The 17,518-nt window shown below is 37.5% G+C and overlaps 1 pseudogene across 1 annotated transcript; it reads right to left on the bottom strand.

The window, feature by feature from the left end:
- Positions 1-829: 829 nt before the first annotated feature.
- LOC145004944 (8-hydroxygeraniol dehydrogenase-like) lies at positions 830-2,405 on the bottom strand (annotated as a pseudogene). The gene is made up of 5 exons (XR_013662472.1): positions 2,394-2,405; positions 2,160-2,251; positions 1,477-2,020; positions 1,234-1,389; positions 830-1,152 (listed from the first exon to the last, which is right to left on the bottom strand). The product of XR_013662472.1 is annotated as an 8-hydroxygeraniol dehydrogenase-like (transcript).
- Positions 2,406-17,518: the final 15,113 nt, after the last annotated feature.

Below are 17,518 nucleotides of genomic sequence, written 5' to 3'. Positions count from 1 at the left end.
ATTTGTATGTATATGTGTATCTTTAGTGTATTTTATGTATGTATATATGTTTTTCTATGATCATTTATATGTATATTTGTATTTTGTATGTGAATTGTGTATATGTATGTGTTTTTGTATGTGTATTTGTATGTATAAAAATACATATAAATAGCAGTGACACCTTTAGCGGCGACTCACTTTTAGCGGTGACGAAAGGCAATAGTGCAACCAGTGGAGCATTTGTGACGAACCAATAGTAGCGACCCTTTAGCGGCGACAGGTTGCCGCTAATACCTTTAACGACGACATATTTGACCTTTAGCAGTGATGTCAGTCGCCGCTAATACTCGAATTTCTTGTAGTGAATATGAGATGGATGTGGGGTTGGAGGTGTGTTTAATTAAATAAATTAAAAAATCAAGGGCAAAATAGTCTTTTTATGTAAGATAGGAACCAAGCTCGCAACAAAAACAAACAGTAAGGACCTTCCAAATTAAAAAAATAAGTTAGGGACCAAACTTACAAATTACCCCAAACCATAGGGACCATTCATGTAATTTACACAAATTATATATATTAACGCACTAAACTTTCAATTAATTTTAGACAAAATTGCAAAATTAGTCCCTGTGGTATGCATATTTTTGGGGTTTTAGTCTAAACCCTGAGTTTTTTGAATCCATGATCCTTTTGGAGTGGTTTGTCTTGGTCCCTGAACTTAACTCCTGTTAAATAAGATATGTTAAGCCCTCTCATGTGCCTCACACATAAGGGTAAATTCATCATTTCATATGTAAGGGACCATTTTTGCATAAACATATTCTACATTTACCACTAACCGACCCAATTAACTTCACAAGCAAATGTTTATAAAATAGAAATTAACCAATAATTGTTTGATTTGTTGCAGAATACCATCAATCATATTCCAAACCAATTTTACCAACACCATCAACACAACATCAAACCTATGGAGCTTTGAGCGACTTTTCCACATCAATCATAAACCTATATCTAACATCAGATTTCAACATACGATCCATTGCATTATTCACATAATCCATTAGAATGAGCTCTATATCAGCAGTCACACCATGCTTGCTGCAAAAGCAAGCATTTCTTGAGTCTCTTTCAACCCTCCAATCACACTCCCACTAACAATTTTCGTCCCTGCATGTCATCATCAATCAATCCCCTTTATATAACATTGTTGTATCAAACGCTACAAACATTCATACACTAATTACTTACCTGTAATTAAAGAAAATTGAATAAGCTGAAGTGGCTTCTCTGGTGCACCCACAAGAAGAAGCTTCTCATGTGGTTTTAGCACATTAACAATGGAGCATTAATAGGGTGAGTTGTAGAAACCGTGTCAATGATCCCATCCAACGAACTCATTGCAGACTGATTCAAAAAAAGAAAAATACCCATTTATCTAATCAAAGTCTTTATCCACAAATCAAGAAAAGATAAGAAATCTTGATAAATTACCCGCATCTGGTCATGATCTTTGCTGACTATAAAGCAATCAACTTTAAGTCCTTGAAGTGCTTCTTGCTCTTTCGTCGGAGTGGTGTTGAAAACAATAACTTCTGCACCAAAAGCTTTCACCATATTCACAGCGACATGACCAAGTCCACCAAGACCAACGACACCAACTTTCATCCCTAGTTTATCTAGTCTGAAGTATCCGAGAGGGCTGTAAGTGGTGATTCCGGCACATAGAGGGTTGTAAGTGGTGATTCCGGCACATAGCAGTGGTGCACCTGTATCAAGCGGCAAGATTTCCGGCCACCGGAGGATGAATCTCTCATCTGCAACTATGTGATCGGAGTACCCACCGTATGTCTTTGTGTCATCGTGATAAGGGGAGGCGTAAGTGAGAATCTGTTTTGGGCAGTAGCTTTCCAGATCATTAGCACAGTTGTCGCAAGATCCGCATGATCCCACCAAGCATCCGACTCCGCCATTGTTGCCGACTTCGAATTTCTCGACTTTGCTTCCTAATTCTGTCACAACACCCACAATCTCGTGTCTGCATTCATCGACATGAAGATTAAAATTCTTGCAATGATGTTTATAGAAGAAAGTAGAAGATCGATGTTGAAGAAAAGCATAGGTTTTTACGAAATCTTAGTGGAAAATCAAATCGAGATAAATGGAAGAAAGAATACCCAGGAACAACGGGATAACTCGTCAATCCCCATTCGTTTTTGGCAAAGTGAAGATAAGAATGGTCCCTTACATATGAAATGACGAATTTACCCTTACAAGGCACATGAGGGGCTTAACAAATCTTATTTAACGAGAGTTAAGTCCAGGAACCAAAACCACATACAAACCCCTTCAAAAATACCATGGATCCAAAATAGTCGGGGTTTTAACTAAAACCCCAAAAATCTACGTACCAGAAGGACCATTTTTGCAATTTTATCTTAATTTTACAATACATACAAACTTAATTGTACATTTAAATCCTTAATAGATTATAAATGTATAAAAAATAGTTATTTTTTTTTCTTTTTCAAATTAAGCTAATGGTCAATGGAGCAAAAAATAAATTTCGAAAAACAAAATTGTACAAGTTATTATAACGACATACTATTTGTTTTGTCTTTTCAAAACAAAACTTGTCAGAAATGATTATCCTAAAGGAGATCATGCAAGGTTCAAAAAAAAATCGTCCAGAGCTATTGTTATGAACGATTTAATAATAATTCATGTTAATGTCATAATTTTGAATCAAATTAAACTTGGTTATACTTTTGCAACCCACGGTCCTTTAATCTAACAAATATTCTTGTGGTTCCAAAACTTAACAAGAATTTTCTTTCCATAAGTAAATTAACATCTGATTCTCCTGTTGATGTGTTGTTCGCTAATCATGAATTTGCAATTAAGGAACGACTAACAAAAGAGGTGCTATAAAATGAAAGGGTTGATAATGGGCTATATGTGTTTGACCATGCTCATAAAGCTTTGGTTGCTCAACTAAGCTCAAATAGGTAAACTAAGCTCAGGCATGGGCTATATCCTATGAGCTCAGGCATAGTCGTCTAGGACATGTTTTGTTTTCTACTATTTCCTTGTTATATAAACATAGTCATTTGTTTGTTACTTCCCTTTTACCTAAACCCAGTGCTTGATCATATTGTAAGATTTCCAAAATTCATAAGCTTCTATTTCTTTTAAATGCAAAACGATATTTGTGTAATGCCCGCAGATTCGGGTTAGTCAAATTAGAGACAATAACCGTAAAAAATGACTTTTTGATGGAATATTATTTTGATTGAATAATCTGAAATAAAATATATTATATGTCACAAGGTATAACGCCTCTGTTTTTGGGCTTGCCATTTTTAGCAATGTGATAGTCTAGGTTAACCTTTGTAACCCGTTTTGAAATAATAGAAATATATTATTTGAGTATTATGTGTTTTGTGTTTAATTGCTTAATTATGTGGTTTGATTAATTAAGAATAAAAATAAGCGTCAAAATTTAAGTGTAAAATAAACTTGATATCTTTAGATAATGTTGTAGTAGTTGAAACAAGGTTTCCGAAGATATAAAGAATGCCGAAATCCGAGTTATAACGAGGAAGTTATGACCTGTCGAAGTTTCGCGACAGACCGGCAACGCTGAATGACGTAAAACGTGGAATTTACGTTAGAGCGATATTTAGCCTTAGTGATCTAAACGAGAATCGAAGATCTCGTTGTTAGTATCAAAGCGATAAAAAGTTAGACGAGAACGGACGTCAAACGAAGAAGTTATGAATTTATAACGAAATTTTCTGTCCCGGCCTATTAAAAATAAATAATAAAAATAAAGTCAAAATTAGCTAACGGAGTCTAAACGAAAGTTATAGAGCGTAGTCTTACCTTCGCGTGGATATAAAGAACGTCGAAAACGGAGTTCGTATGAAGAAGATATGAATCTCCGAAGTTTATTAAATAATTAATAATTAAATTTAATTATTAAATCCGGCCTTATCCGAAGACGAGTCACCAGACTCATCCGGAGTACGCCCCGCGTACAGCAAGAAGTGTCGACACTTCGGATGACGCATGCAGTGACGATTTCGGAGCCCTGTACGCCCCACGTACGAGGAGGTTCCAGCCTCCTATAAATAGGATGCGAGGGGTCCGGGCATAGTTGCTCATTTCTCCTCCGTTTCGTGCCGAAGCTCTGCGTTTTTACCCCCGAAGCCCTGGTATCATTCCCGAGTCCCGAAGCAAGTCCCGAGATCCCAAAGATCCTGAGAAGTGCGGTTTCCGAGCCGAAGCTCTGCCCGCGAGAAGTTCGATTTTTATAGAGATCTTTCAGATCTGCTGAGGATTACTACTTCTACAAGTCGTAGTGCTGTCTGATCATCTTCTGATCAAGTGAGTGTGTAGTTACTTTCTTCTAATGCATAATTATGAAGTATTTTAAACGAAATACGTGTTATGTGTATAATTTTGTTGTTATGTGCGCGAATGTATATTCACTTTCTTCTATCTCATGGATCTGATTTGTTTTCTATGAAATACGTGTTAAAGTATGTATAAAAATATATATTTTTATCTACTAATATGTTGGGTAATAAACAGATGAGAGGCCTCGATGTTGTTGTTGTTGTTGACCTAGTTATTCAGCAGAGTATGAATAACGACCACAGACTCCTTGTAGACAGTCTCGTGGAACGCTAGCAGGTTCATAACCTGTAGGTGTTGTGAACGATGTGTTCACCGGTGTACTCTATCCCCCTCATGGTTGCCTTTAGGATATCTATTATTGAGGAAACCTCTTAGCAGTAATGTTCGTCCCGATGAAAATCCTAGATTAGGTCCCTTGAGATAGATGCTGTTTTAGGGACGTAAAGTGAGGATAACGGGAATGGGTAATCGGGATAGTGATTGGTTGGTGAAATTAAATATAATTTATTTATTGTGGGTTGAAAACCCTATATGCTCACCAGGCTCCCAAACCCGACCCACTCAGTTTTATTTGTATTACAGGAAGTGGCGCAACGGCGTAAGATGGATGAATCATCGAGTTGTTTTGTTTACAAGTTTGTATATGTATATATTTGTTGAATGACTTGTAATGTTATCGTTTATGCTTTATGGTCTGTATCGGAACATGACACTCCGAGTTTTAATTATATAATGAAAATGCATCTCTTGATGAAATGTTTTGATAAATATTATTTTATCATGTTTTGTTTTGGGAACAAATTCCACAATACTTTTAAATCAAAAGGATTTACTTTGAAATTATTTTAAAAAGCATAACAGATCACCATGGCTGGAGTGCAAGCCATGATTCGGGCTATGTTAGTCGAACAAAGGGAAGAGATGCGACAAATGTTGCATAATAATAGGGACGAACCTATCATACCTATTGAGGAACCTGAATTGATTCCCGAGCAATCGGAGGAAGGGAACAATAGTCGCATTATGAGTCAAGTTGGGACTCAAGAAGAACGAAGGAACAATCCGGAAAGGAGAAACAACAATGATGGGCGAATGTACAAGAATTTCTTGGGTGCCAAACCGCCAAGTCTTTCTGGGAGCCCAAAGCCTGTTGATATAATGGATTGGATCTCCGAAATGGAGATGGTATTTGAAAGTTGCGACTGTAGCAACAAACAAAAGACTGTCTTTGCAGTAAGACAACTGAAGACTGGAGTATTAAGTTGGTGGAAGTTGTTGGCAGATACTATGCCACAAAGGAAAGCCCTGAAAATGTCATGGGAAGAGTTCTTGGAACAACTAAGGGTGCAATATTGTTCAGAGATAGATCTAATTGATCTGAACAATGAGTTCCAAAACTTGAAAAAGGGGAGGATGAGCGTAGACGACTATGCTATGGCATTCACTGAGAAAATGAAATTATTTCCGTACCTAGTGCTAATGGAACTCTCCAAGATTGAGAGTTTTGCTAATGGACTGTCTGCCGACTTTGGTCCGGCAGTCAAGATGGTAACTACTCTGAAAACAGCTGTTCGTGCAGCTAAGAATGTGGAGGCCCGGCAAAAGGAAAAGGGTCTTGAAAGGATAGAAGTTGGTGAAAAGAGGAAGTTCGATGGAACTTCAGGGTCCTATAAGAAAAACAAGTTCTCGAAGTCTGGTTCGAGGGGAAGTGGAGGCGAAGCGAAATGATGCGACAAATGTAAGAAGAAGCATCATGGAAAATGTGAGGTAGTGGCCACATGCTACAAGTGTGGAAAGCCAGGTCACTATGCCAATGAATGTACCCTCACTAAGAAAGTTTGTTATGGTTGTGGTGAGGAGGGACACATGTCGAGGGACTACCCGAAGAAGAAGGATGCAGCTAGACCCAACATTCCGCCAAAGCCAAAGGCGAGAGCATTCCAGATGACACTGGAAGCTGCTAAAGATGAAGCTGATGTCGCTTTAGGTACCTTTCTCATTAACAAATTGCCTGCCCAAATTTTATTTGATTCTGGAGCCAACTACTCCTTTATATCGCATGAATTTGGTAGAAAACTAGCCTTGCCTGTTGATAGACTAGATAATGCCTTATTAGTCGAAGTTGCTAGTGGCAAGTTTGTACCTGTTAGCCATCGTATGAAAAACATCTTAATCGACCTTAATGGGAATAAGTTTCACGAAGAATTATTGCCCATTGAACTAAATGGTTTCGACATCGTGTTGGGAATGGATTGGCTTAGTGCCAATGATGCCGAGATATTGTGCAAGAAGAAGATAGTTAAACTAAACCCGCCAGGGAAGGAATCGTTTATGGTGTATGGAGATAAACATAGGGTAAATTCTGGAATCATTTCTCTAATGAAAGCCAGAAAGTGTTTGACCAAGGGATGTACATCATACTTAGCATTCATGATTGATGCTAAGAAGGAAAAGAAGGTGATGCAGAGTATTCCTAAGGTGTGCGATTATTCGGAAGTATTTCCTGAAGATCTTCCTGGATTACCGTCTGATCGACAAGTTGAATTCCGTATTGACTTGTTACCAGGAACAACGCCAATTGCAAAAGCACCTTATCGATTAGCACCGATGGAGATGAAGGAGCTGATGATGCAACTTCAGGAGTTATTGGACAAAGGTTTCATTAGACCTAGGTCATCACCCTAGGGAGCTTCGGTGTTATTCATGAAGAAGAAAGATGGAAGTATGAGAATGTGCATTGATTACAGATAGCTGAATAAGGCAACAATAAAGAATAGATATCTGTTGCCAAGGATTGATGACCTGTTTGATCAATTGCAAGGTTCGAGCTATTTCTCGAAGATCGATCTTAGGTCAGGATATCATCAGCTGAAAGTAAGAGAGCAGGATATAGAGAAGACTGCGTTCAGAACTAGATATGGACACTACGAGTTCTTGGTTATGTCGTTTGGACTAACCAATGCTCCGGCAACATTCATGGATTTAATGAATAGGGTTTGTAATCCGTTCCTTGATAAGTCTGTAATAGTGTTCATAGACAACATTCTGATTTACTCAAAAAGCCAGGAGGAGCATGGCAGACACTTGTGAGAAGTGTTAGAAGTCTTGAAGAAGGAGAAGCTATATGCTAAGTTCTCCAAATGTGATTTTTGGATTCGTGAAGTCCAATTCTTGGGTCACGTGGTCAACCAAGAAGGGATAATGGTTGATCCAGCGAAGATCGAAGTTGTGATGAAGTGGGAACAACCGAAAAGTCCTACAGAGATCCGAAGCTTTTTAGGATTAGCCGGATATTACCGAAGGTTTCTCCAAGGCTTTTCTTCGATTGCTACTCCATTGACAGCTTTAACCCACAAAGGAGCTACTTATTCTTGGAGTGATAAGCATAAAGAAGCATTCGAGAAGCTAAAGAAGAAGCTATGTGAGGCACCGATACTTTCTCTACCCGATGGAGTCGAAGATTTTGCTGTTTATAGCGATGCGTCTGGGGTTGGATTGGGTTGTGTTTTGACCCAAAGAGAAAAGGTGATAGCATATGCGTCTCGACTGCTTAAGGAGCATGAAAAGAATTACCCGACTCATGATTTGGAGTTGGCAGCGGTAGTTTTCGCTCTGAAAATATGGAGGCATTACCTCTATGGCACGAAGTGCAAACTTTTCACTAATCATAAGAGTCTCCAATATCTCTTCAATCAGAAAGAGTTAAATATGAGGCAACGACGCTGGCTAGAGTTACTCAAGGACTACGACTGTGAGATACTTTACCATCCCGGTAAAGCTAATGTTGTTGCTGATGCTCTCAGTCGAAAAGTCAATCTTGAAAGGAAAAGGCCAAGAGTGTTGAGAATTGAAGTTGTCTCGACTATTTTAGAAAGTATAAAGAAAACTCAAAGCGAAGCTGCTGAAAAGAATGACCGGAAAGAGGAACGTTTGGGCAAAACATTGGTGTTTGGTACAAACGGTCATGGATTGAAGGTGTTCCAAGATCGGATTTGGATACCTAAGACAGGAGGAGTCAGAGATCTTCTGATGGAAGAAGCTCACAAGACCATGTACTCGATTCATCTCGGTAGCACTAAAATGTATAGGGATCTGAAACCCTACTACTGGTGGCCGACGATGAAGCTTGATGTTGCAAAGTATGTGGCAGAGTGTGTGACTTGTGCGAGAGTCAAGACACAACATCAGAAACCGTATGGGAGTTTAGAACCTTTACCTGTGCCGATGGGTAAGTGGGAAGACATTGCTATGGATTTTGTCACTAAACTGCCCAGAACAAAGAATGGTCACGACATGATTTGGGTGGTCGTTGATCGATTCACTAAGAGTGCGCATTTCATAGCAGCCAGGGATAAATGGTCTATGGAAAAGCTTGTGAATTCTTATGTGAAGGAAATTGTGAGACTTCACGGTGTTCCGCTAACAATTGTGTCGGATCGCGATAGTCGTTTCACCTCAAGATTTTGGAAATGTCTACAAGAGGAAATGGGTACCAGGTTATGTTTAAGTACAACTTACCATCTGCAGACTGCTGGTCAGAGTGAAAGAACGATACAAACACTTGAAGATATGCTGAGAGCATGTACCTTGCAATTCCTAGGTAATTGGGATGAACAGTTACCATTGGTAGAATTTTCCTATAACAATAGTTTTCACTCGAGCATTAAGATGGCACCTTACCAAGCTTTGTATGGACAAAAGTGTCGTACGCCGTCTTGTTGGCTTGAGGCTGGGGAAAAGCAGTTTATGGGACCGGAGATGGTTCATCAAACTGCTGAAAAGTTGAAAATAATTAGGGAAAGAATATTAGTGGCTCAGGATTGTCAAAAGAGCTACACTGACAAAACGCGAAGACCGATGACTTTTGAAGTTGGGGATTCAGTTTTGCTTAAAGTCTCGCCATGGAAGGGACTTATAAGATTTGGTAAAAGGGGAAAGTTGAGTCCAAGGTTTATTGGACCGTTTAAAGTTCTTCAGAGGATTGGGAACCAAGCTTACAAGCTCGAACTACCAGAAGAACTGAATGAAATTAATAACACTTTTCATGTGTGTTATTTACAAAAGTTCACGGGGGAAGTTCCCGACATGATTCCACTTTCGGAGTTGAGGATCGATGAGAACAAAAGGTTGATTGAAGAACCAGAGGCAATTGTTGACCGAAAGACTAAGAAGTTGCGACGCAAGATGGTCGAGTTAGTGCTTGTTCGATGGAAACACACGAATGGGCCGAATCTCACCTGGGAGATGGAGAGTGACATGATTGGTCGCTATCCGCATTTGTTTGTTGATGTGTGATTCCGAGGATGGAATCATTCTAAGGTGGAGAGAACTGTAACGCCTGTGTTTCTGGGCTTTCCATTTTTAGCAATGTGATAGTGTAGGTTAACCTTTGTAACCTGTTTTGAAATAATAGAAGTGTATTATTTGAGTATTATGTGTTTTGTGCTTAATTGCTTAATTATGTGGTTTGATTAATTAAGAATAAAAATAAGCATCAAGATTTAAGTGTAAAATAAACTTGATATCTTTAGATAATGTTGTAGTAGTTGAAACAAGGTTTCCGAAGATATAGAGAATGCCGAAATCCGAGTTATAACGAGGAAGTTATGACCTGTCGAAATTTTGCGACAGAACCGACAACGTTGAATGACGTAAAAAGTGGAATTTACGTTAGAGCAATATTTAGCCTTAGTGATCTAAACGAGAATCGAAGATCTCGTTGTTAGTATCAAAGCGATAAAAGGTTAGGCGAGAACGGACGTCAACGAAGAAGTTATGAATTTATAACGCAATTTTTTGTCCCGGCCTATTAAAAATAAATAATAAAAATAAAGTTAAAATTAGCCGACGGAGTCTAAACGAAAGTTGTAGAGCGTAGTCTCACCTTCGCGTGGGTATAAAGAACGTCGAAAATGGAGTTCGTATGAAGAAGATATGAATTTCCGAAGTTTATTAAATAATTAATAATTAAATTTAATTATTAAATCCGGCCTTATCCGAAGACGAGTCACCAGACTCATCCGGAGTATGCCCCGGGTACTCGAGTACGCCCCGCGTACAGCAAGAAGTGTCGACACTTCGGATGACGCGTGCAGTGAAGATTTCGGAGCCCTGTACGCCCCGCGTACAGGCGTACGCCTCGCGTACGAGGAGGTTCCAGCATCTTATAAATAGGATGCGAGGGGTCCGGGCATAGTTGCTCATTTCTCCTCCGTTTCGTGCCGAAGCTCTGCGTTTTTACCCCCGAAGGCACCCCGAAGCCCCGGTATCATTCCCAAGTCCCGAAGCAAGTCCCGAGATCCCGAAGATCCCGAGAAGTGCGGTTGCCGAGCCGAAGCTCTGCCCGCGAGAAGTTCGATTTTTATAGAGTTCTTTCAGATCTGCTGAGGATTACTACTTCTACAAGCCGTAGTGTTGTCCGATCATCTTCTGATCAAGTGAGTGTGTAGTTACTTTCTTCTAACGCATAATTATGAAGTATTTTAGATGAAATACGTGTTATGTGTATAATTTTGTTGTTATGTGCGTTAATGTATATTCACTTTCTTTTATCTCATGGATCTGATTTGTTTTCTATGAAATACGTGTTATGTGGGTATGCCTCATCTGTGATGTGGAATATATATTGAATGAAAATGATATACAGGTTTTAAACTATGTATAAAAATATATATTTTTATCTACTAATATGTTGGGTAGAACATGGGTAGATAGTTGGTGTATAATAAACGGATGAGAGGCCTCGATGTTGTTGTTGTTGTTGACCTAGTTATTCAGCGGAGTATGGATAACGACCACAGACTCCTTGTAGACAGTCTCGTGGAACGCTAGCAGGTTCATTACATGTAGGTGTTGTGAACGATGTGTTCACCGATGTACTCTATCCCCCTCATGGTTGCCTTTAGGATATCTATTGTTGAGGAAACCCCTTAGCAGTAATGTCCGTCCCGATGAAAATCCTAGATTAGGTCCCTTGAGATAGATGTTGTTTTAGGGACGTAAAGAGAGGATAACGGGAATGGGTAATCGGGATAGTGATTGGTTGGTGAAATTAAATATAATTTATTTATTGTGGGTTGAAAACCCTATATGCTCACCAGGCTCCCAAGCCTGACCCACTCAGTTTTATTTGTATTACAGGAAGTGGCGCAACGGCATAAGATGGATGAATCATCGAGTTGTTTTGTTAACAAATTTGTATATGTTTATATTTGTTGAATGACTTGTAATGTTATCGTTTATGCTTTATGGTCTGTATTGGAACATGACACCCCGAGTTTTAATTATAGAATGAAAATGCATCTCTTGATGAAATGCTTTGATAAATATTATTTTATCATGTTTTGTTTTGGGAACACATTCCGCAATACTTTTAAATCAAAAGGATTTACTCTGAAATTATTTTATAAAACATAAATGAAATCGGTCTTTTCTGGCCGTGATTTTGGGGATGTCACACAAGGGTTCCGTACATATAAAGCACGCAGAAATCCGAATTATAACGAAGAAGTTATGGCCCATCGAAGTTTTATAGCAAAACCGGCACGACACTGCGTAACACAAAAAGTAAATTTTTGATAAACTACTTTTTAGCGTTAGAGGTTTAAATGAAAGTTGTAGTATACGTCAAACTGAGAGTGTGCATAAAAAGAATGCCGAAATATGACTTCGTATGAGGAAGTTATGATTTTTCTAAGATTTGGCATAACAGTAGACAGCCCGGAATTCGAATTTTAGATCGACCCATTTTTGGTCAATGCAACCTAAATGAGAATTGAAGATCTCTATAATAGGAGCTCAACGATAAAAATATAGACAAAAACGGAGTATGTATGTAGACGTTTTGAATTTTACACAGTCATTTAACAATGTAATTTTCTCATACAGTTAAATTTAAAATCGGTCAAGAATTAGCCAATGGAGTCAAAAGGAAAGTTGTATCTTGTCTTTACCTACACGTGGATATAGAGAACGTTAAAAACGGAGTTCGTATGCGAAAGTTATGAATTTTTAAAGATTGACTGTTTTACCTGCGTCTGGCACCACGTGTCAGCACCAGACTTCGCCTTGGAGCCTACGCAAGGCTCACGACGTGTGCACCCTTTTTTACGATGTGAATCGGCCCAGAAAGCCTATAAATAGAGATGCAAATCACCCCAAAACTCACACCTTTCATACTCTTTCTCTCCTATTACCCCTAAACCCTCTCCCCTTTCCTTAGCAACTTCTACGTGCTAGAGGCGAGCCCTGGAGTGCTAGAAGGCTCCAAGAAGAAGAGCTTTCAGCTCAGAAGTTCCGCCCTCGTAGAGCCCGAATCCTATCCAAACCCCCGGTAAGTGAGTTATGCTTACCCTACTTTAATTATAATTCATGTTTAAATTCATTATCGTTATTATGAACCTATAAAAAAGATTTATCAGTGATTCGAAGTCATTATAATGATTGATCTACTTACGAGGATGATGTATAGGATGTGATTTAGTGATGTGTTTAAAGTGGGATTTCCAAACAATATATTTCGTACACCAAATTGACGCTACCTCCAATATGATCCTACCTGGTTGTTCCTTACTTGTTAGATCATGAAAGTAGACTTTCAGTTAATGATGAATCGAGAATAATAATTAGTCGCAATAAATATCAGACTAAAATCTAGTGGTAATAATACTAGGTTTCGTCGAAGGAAATCATATTGTTAAGAAGCGAAACGCTGCTCGAATTTCGAGTCCTCACTTTAATAAGTGAGTGCATAGTTACTTTATTCTTACACATAGATATGAAGTATTTTATACAAATTATGTTCTATGTGTGCATATTATCTGTATACTTGCTAGCTATGATGGATGAACGATTTTATACATGTTTTAAATGATTTAAACTGTATATGTATTTTATATCTACAAAATATGTTGGGTAAAACTGGGTAGATAAATGATGAGGGATGAAAGCTGATATAGAGGAACATTGGCAGTATTAACATAGTGCCCTATAGGTGAATATTGGCAGCAATGGACATAGAACCCTATAGATGAGCAATGGCAGTTACGCCACAACCTATAGATGTTTTTGATCTACGATGTATTCTAAACATCCTAGTAGTTGTGCTCTAATGATTGTATTGGCAGTTGCGCCTAATAGAGAACATCACAACCCTGGTAGCTATGCTTAAAGGATAATATCGGTAGCTCCACCTCATAGAGAATATCACAACCCTGGCAGCTGCGCTTAAATTATAATATCGGTAGCTACGCCTCATAGAGAAAGTCACAATTCTGACAGCTGTGCCTAAATGGTAATATTGGTAGTTGTGCAAAATAGATAACATTGACAGTTGTGTCATTGGCAACGATGGACTCCGTGCCTATTCCTTGGGACAATCCTTAGGATTGAATGAATGAATAATACCTGATTCTTAGGATAGATCCCTAAGAGTAAAGAAGATAATGGGGATGAGTAATTGGGTTGACTATTTGATGTTTAAACATAATAACTATATTATTGTGAGTTGAAAACCCTATGTACTCACCAGGTTTCCCAACCTGACCCACTCAAGTTTATTTGTATCATAGGTGTCGGTATGAAACTACTTTACACTGAGAGATTTAAAAGAGATGTACATCACTAGTGTAAATGAATGCAAGTTCTGTTTGTGCTTATGTTTCTGTATTGACGATGACATCCCAATGTATTGAAAATGAATAAAAAGACATTTATTCGGAAATGCTTTGATAACGTATTTATCATGTTTTTCTTGGAACAAATTCCACAAACATATTTCTTTAAAAGATACTCTAATTTTCAAAATAAAGCATAAAAAATCGGTCTTTTCTGGCCGAGAAAATGAGGATGTCACACTTTTCATGTGTTGGATATAATACATTGTGGTTTATGTGGTCCTACACCTATTTCATCTACAAATAGTTATATGTATTATGTTATTTTTGTAGATGAATTCTCCCAATTTACTTGGTTCTATCCCTTGAAGCATAAATTTGACTTTGCCATCGTTCTTAAAACCTTTTTGGCAAATGTTTAAACTCAATATTCATGCAAGGTTATGGTTTTTCAAAATGATGGTGGCAATGAATTCTTAAATAATAAAGTCAAAATCTTATTTGCTGAAAATGGTATTCATCATTGTATCTCATGCCCTTATACACGTGAACAAAATGGGCGTGTTGAGCTTAAACATCGTACCAAAAATGGGTTTGCTATGTTATTTACTATAGGTGTTGTTGGATTAGTGTCTAAGTCCATAACTATTTTGGTATGTACTTGACCCGATGGTGCATGGTCCTTTTGGGTTGCCTTCACCGAAGCAACTTGATTGGAGAAATATATAGAGAGAGAGGATAATATGATTTATTAATATGTTATAAGAATAATATATTAAAGGAGAAATCATATTTGTTTAATTATTATTGGTCAATAATTAATTAAGAATTAATTTTGTGATCAAGTGTAATTAATTAAACTAGACGGGCTGAATTGTAATTATGTGATAATTACAAAATAAGGTAAGGATTATCTTAAATATATGGTGAACGAATTTAAGGTGATAATGCCTTAGAATTCGACTAGGATAAGGGTTTCTAAGACTTATCTTATAGTTGCTTGGTGGACAATCAACTAGATAAGGATAAAGACTAAAACCCTAATCCTAACCCTATATAAAGACCCCTAAGGCCTTAGAATTCGTGGACTTGATCCCTAGAGCATCTAAGGACGAATTCTAACCTCTCTCTTCTCTCTTTATACCTTCTCCATTTGCTCTTGGTGTTTGTAAGCCATTAGAGGAGTGACACTTGTGACTCTAAGCCTTCCAAAGTCAATACAAGGAGATTTGGGATTGTTATTGCTACATAACAATCAAGGTAATATTATAAACCTATTCTTATGTTAATATGATTACTTATATACTAGTATTAGGGTTTCTTTATGTGTTCATAATGTTGTGTATCTGATAGTGAACATAGATCCAATTCTAGGGTTGCATGCACACATAGGATTGTTTGTATAAAAACCAACAGTGGTATCAGAGCCATTGGTTTGGTTTCAATTGTATGAACTTGATATATTAGGGTTTATTGCCAATAAACCCTAAGAGGCTAGGGTTTTTCGAGATTAGGGTTTGCAAACCCTAATTTGCAAGAGTTTGAATAAGATCTTCAAATCCTTTCCTTAAACCCTTAAATTTCGAAATCTAGGGTTTGTTATAATCCCTTGATTTTCGAAATTTGCCTCCTCCCCAAGATAAGATCCTATTTTTTAGGGATTTGGATTATCCCATATCTTGTAATTATCCTCTAATTGTTATATATGGTAATTGAAGATCTTGCATTATCCATCCATTTTTTCGAAATCTATATAGATATTTAAGGGATTAGGATAACTTAAATGTATAAATGGTAATTATCCTCATTATTTAGATAATCCCTTATGATTTAATAATTAAATTAATAGTCTAATTATAGATAATTATTAAATCAAGAGTTTTAATATTTAAAATTTTAATTTAAATGTCACAAATTCGAAATTTTAAGATAGATTAAAACTAAATTGTTTTGAAATGTTTCAAAACTTGCCCTCAAGTTTTGGAATTTAAAAGTTGATTAAAAAGGTTTAATTAGGAGTGTTAAATTCTAAAACCCTAGTTTTGAAAAGTTCAAATTTCACCCTTATGGTTTTATTAAAATTGATTAAATGTATAATTAAGAGAGAGTTAATAAATCCATAATGTTATGGTTTACATTTAATTAAATTAAAAGTGTAATTTGTAAAATTAAACCACCTAGTATTTTAAAAGCATAAAATACACCCTTATACTATGTATAACATTAAAAGTCTAACATTATATATATGTATAACTAAAAGTCAGTCTTACCGTTAGTAGGCCTCATTCACGAAGTTGGTCTATAAGGGGTGTTTAAGGAAATTGCCTATAAAATGGCGATTGAATGGGTATCCACTCTTACCCACCGCACTCTTGACTAGTGGAGGGTCGTTAGCCGAACGGGTAGGATAGGACGAAACCTTCTATTATAAGTATAATGAAGTACAAAAGTAACTAAATGTTTTTCAAATTCCCAATCTTAGTTACTTAGGCAAAAGTGAATTGATGTAATTCCATGAAATTACACTTTGTGCCCTTGCGAAGACGTTAGTGGAGCGTGTGTGGTTTACCGGCACACTAAATGGTTCTAAGCAAAGGTAGCAAAGGGTGACTCAATGTTTGTCATAGTTCGGTGGAGCGTGTGTGGCTTACCGGCACATGCAATAAGTGACTGTAACATGTGATGGCACCATGTAAGTTTGCATTTTTATTCACACCCGCTTTGTGAACCTCGGCATCCCAGTCACAAACTAGAGGGGCATATCGAGATTTAAACATGCCGTTGAAATGTTCAATGAATCTCAAAGGATCTAGGAGTTTTCATAGATTTAAAACTTAAATTAATTTTTCGTTTTTCGGTGGAAATTAGTGAATCGTCATTCACTTACCTTCAAATATTCTGCAACTAGATTACGGCATCCCTTTTCTAGGTTGTAGCGTATTGTGTTGGGTCCTAGCCTTGGAATTTCATTTGGGTGATTTACCAAGGACTCAATCGATCAACTAACTTGAATTTGTTTTCTCCCGTTTTGTAGATGTCAAAGTTCGACAACTATGGTCTTCCCAAATCCCGTGGAACAAGCATTCCACATGAAGATGATATTCCACGATTCGATCGAGGAACAAGAGATCATGCTTCACTTCCTCCTCCTCCTCCAATTATTCTCCCTAACCCACAAGATTGTAAAATTGAAAGGTTCAATATTAGTCAAGCCCTGCTGGCAAGTAAACATAAAGAAGGAAAGTCGGTGTGTGCACACGTCTTAGGGATGAAGTCACACATTGATAGGTTAAGAATGATGGGATCCGTTGTCGGTGAAGAGATGGATGTTGATTGGGTTCTTTAGTCACTTCCTAACTCGTATAGTGAGTTCGTAAGAGAGTACTATATGATGAACCACGATGTAACCCTTATTGATCTCACCTATATGCTTATTGCTACTAAATCAACAATGGTTTGGTGCAATAGAAAAGCAAAGTTGATTGGTGAATCTGCCTTCA

This window comes from Lactuca saligna, chromosome 1, assembly GCF_052625555.1.
Source record: "Lactuca saligna cultivar CGN05327 chromosome 1, ASM5262555v1, whole genome shotgun sequence".
Lineage (NCBI taxonomy): Eukaryota > Viridiplantae > Streptophyta > Magnoliopsida > Asterales > Asteraceae > Lactuca > Lactuca saligna.
Note: the sequence above shows the minus strand (reverse complement) of the source record. Positions and strands in the feature narration are given on the sequence as shown.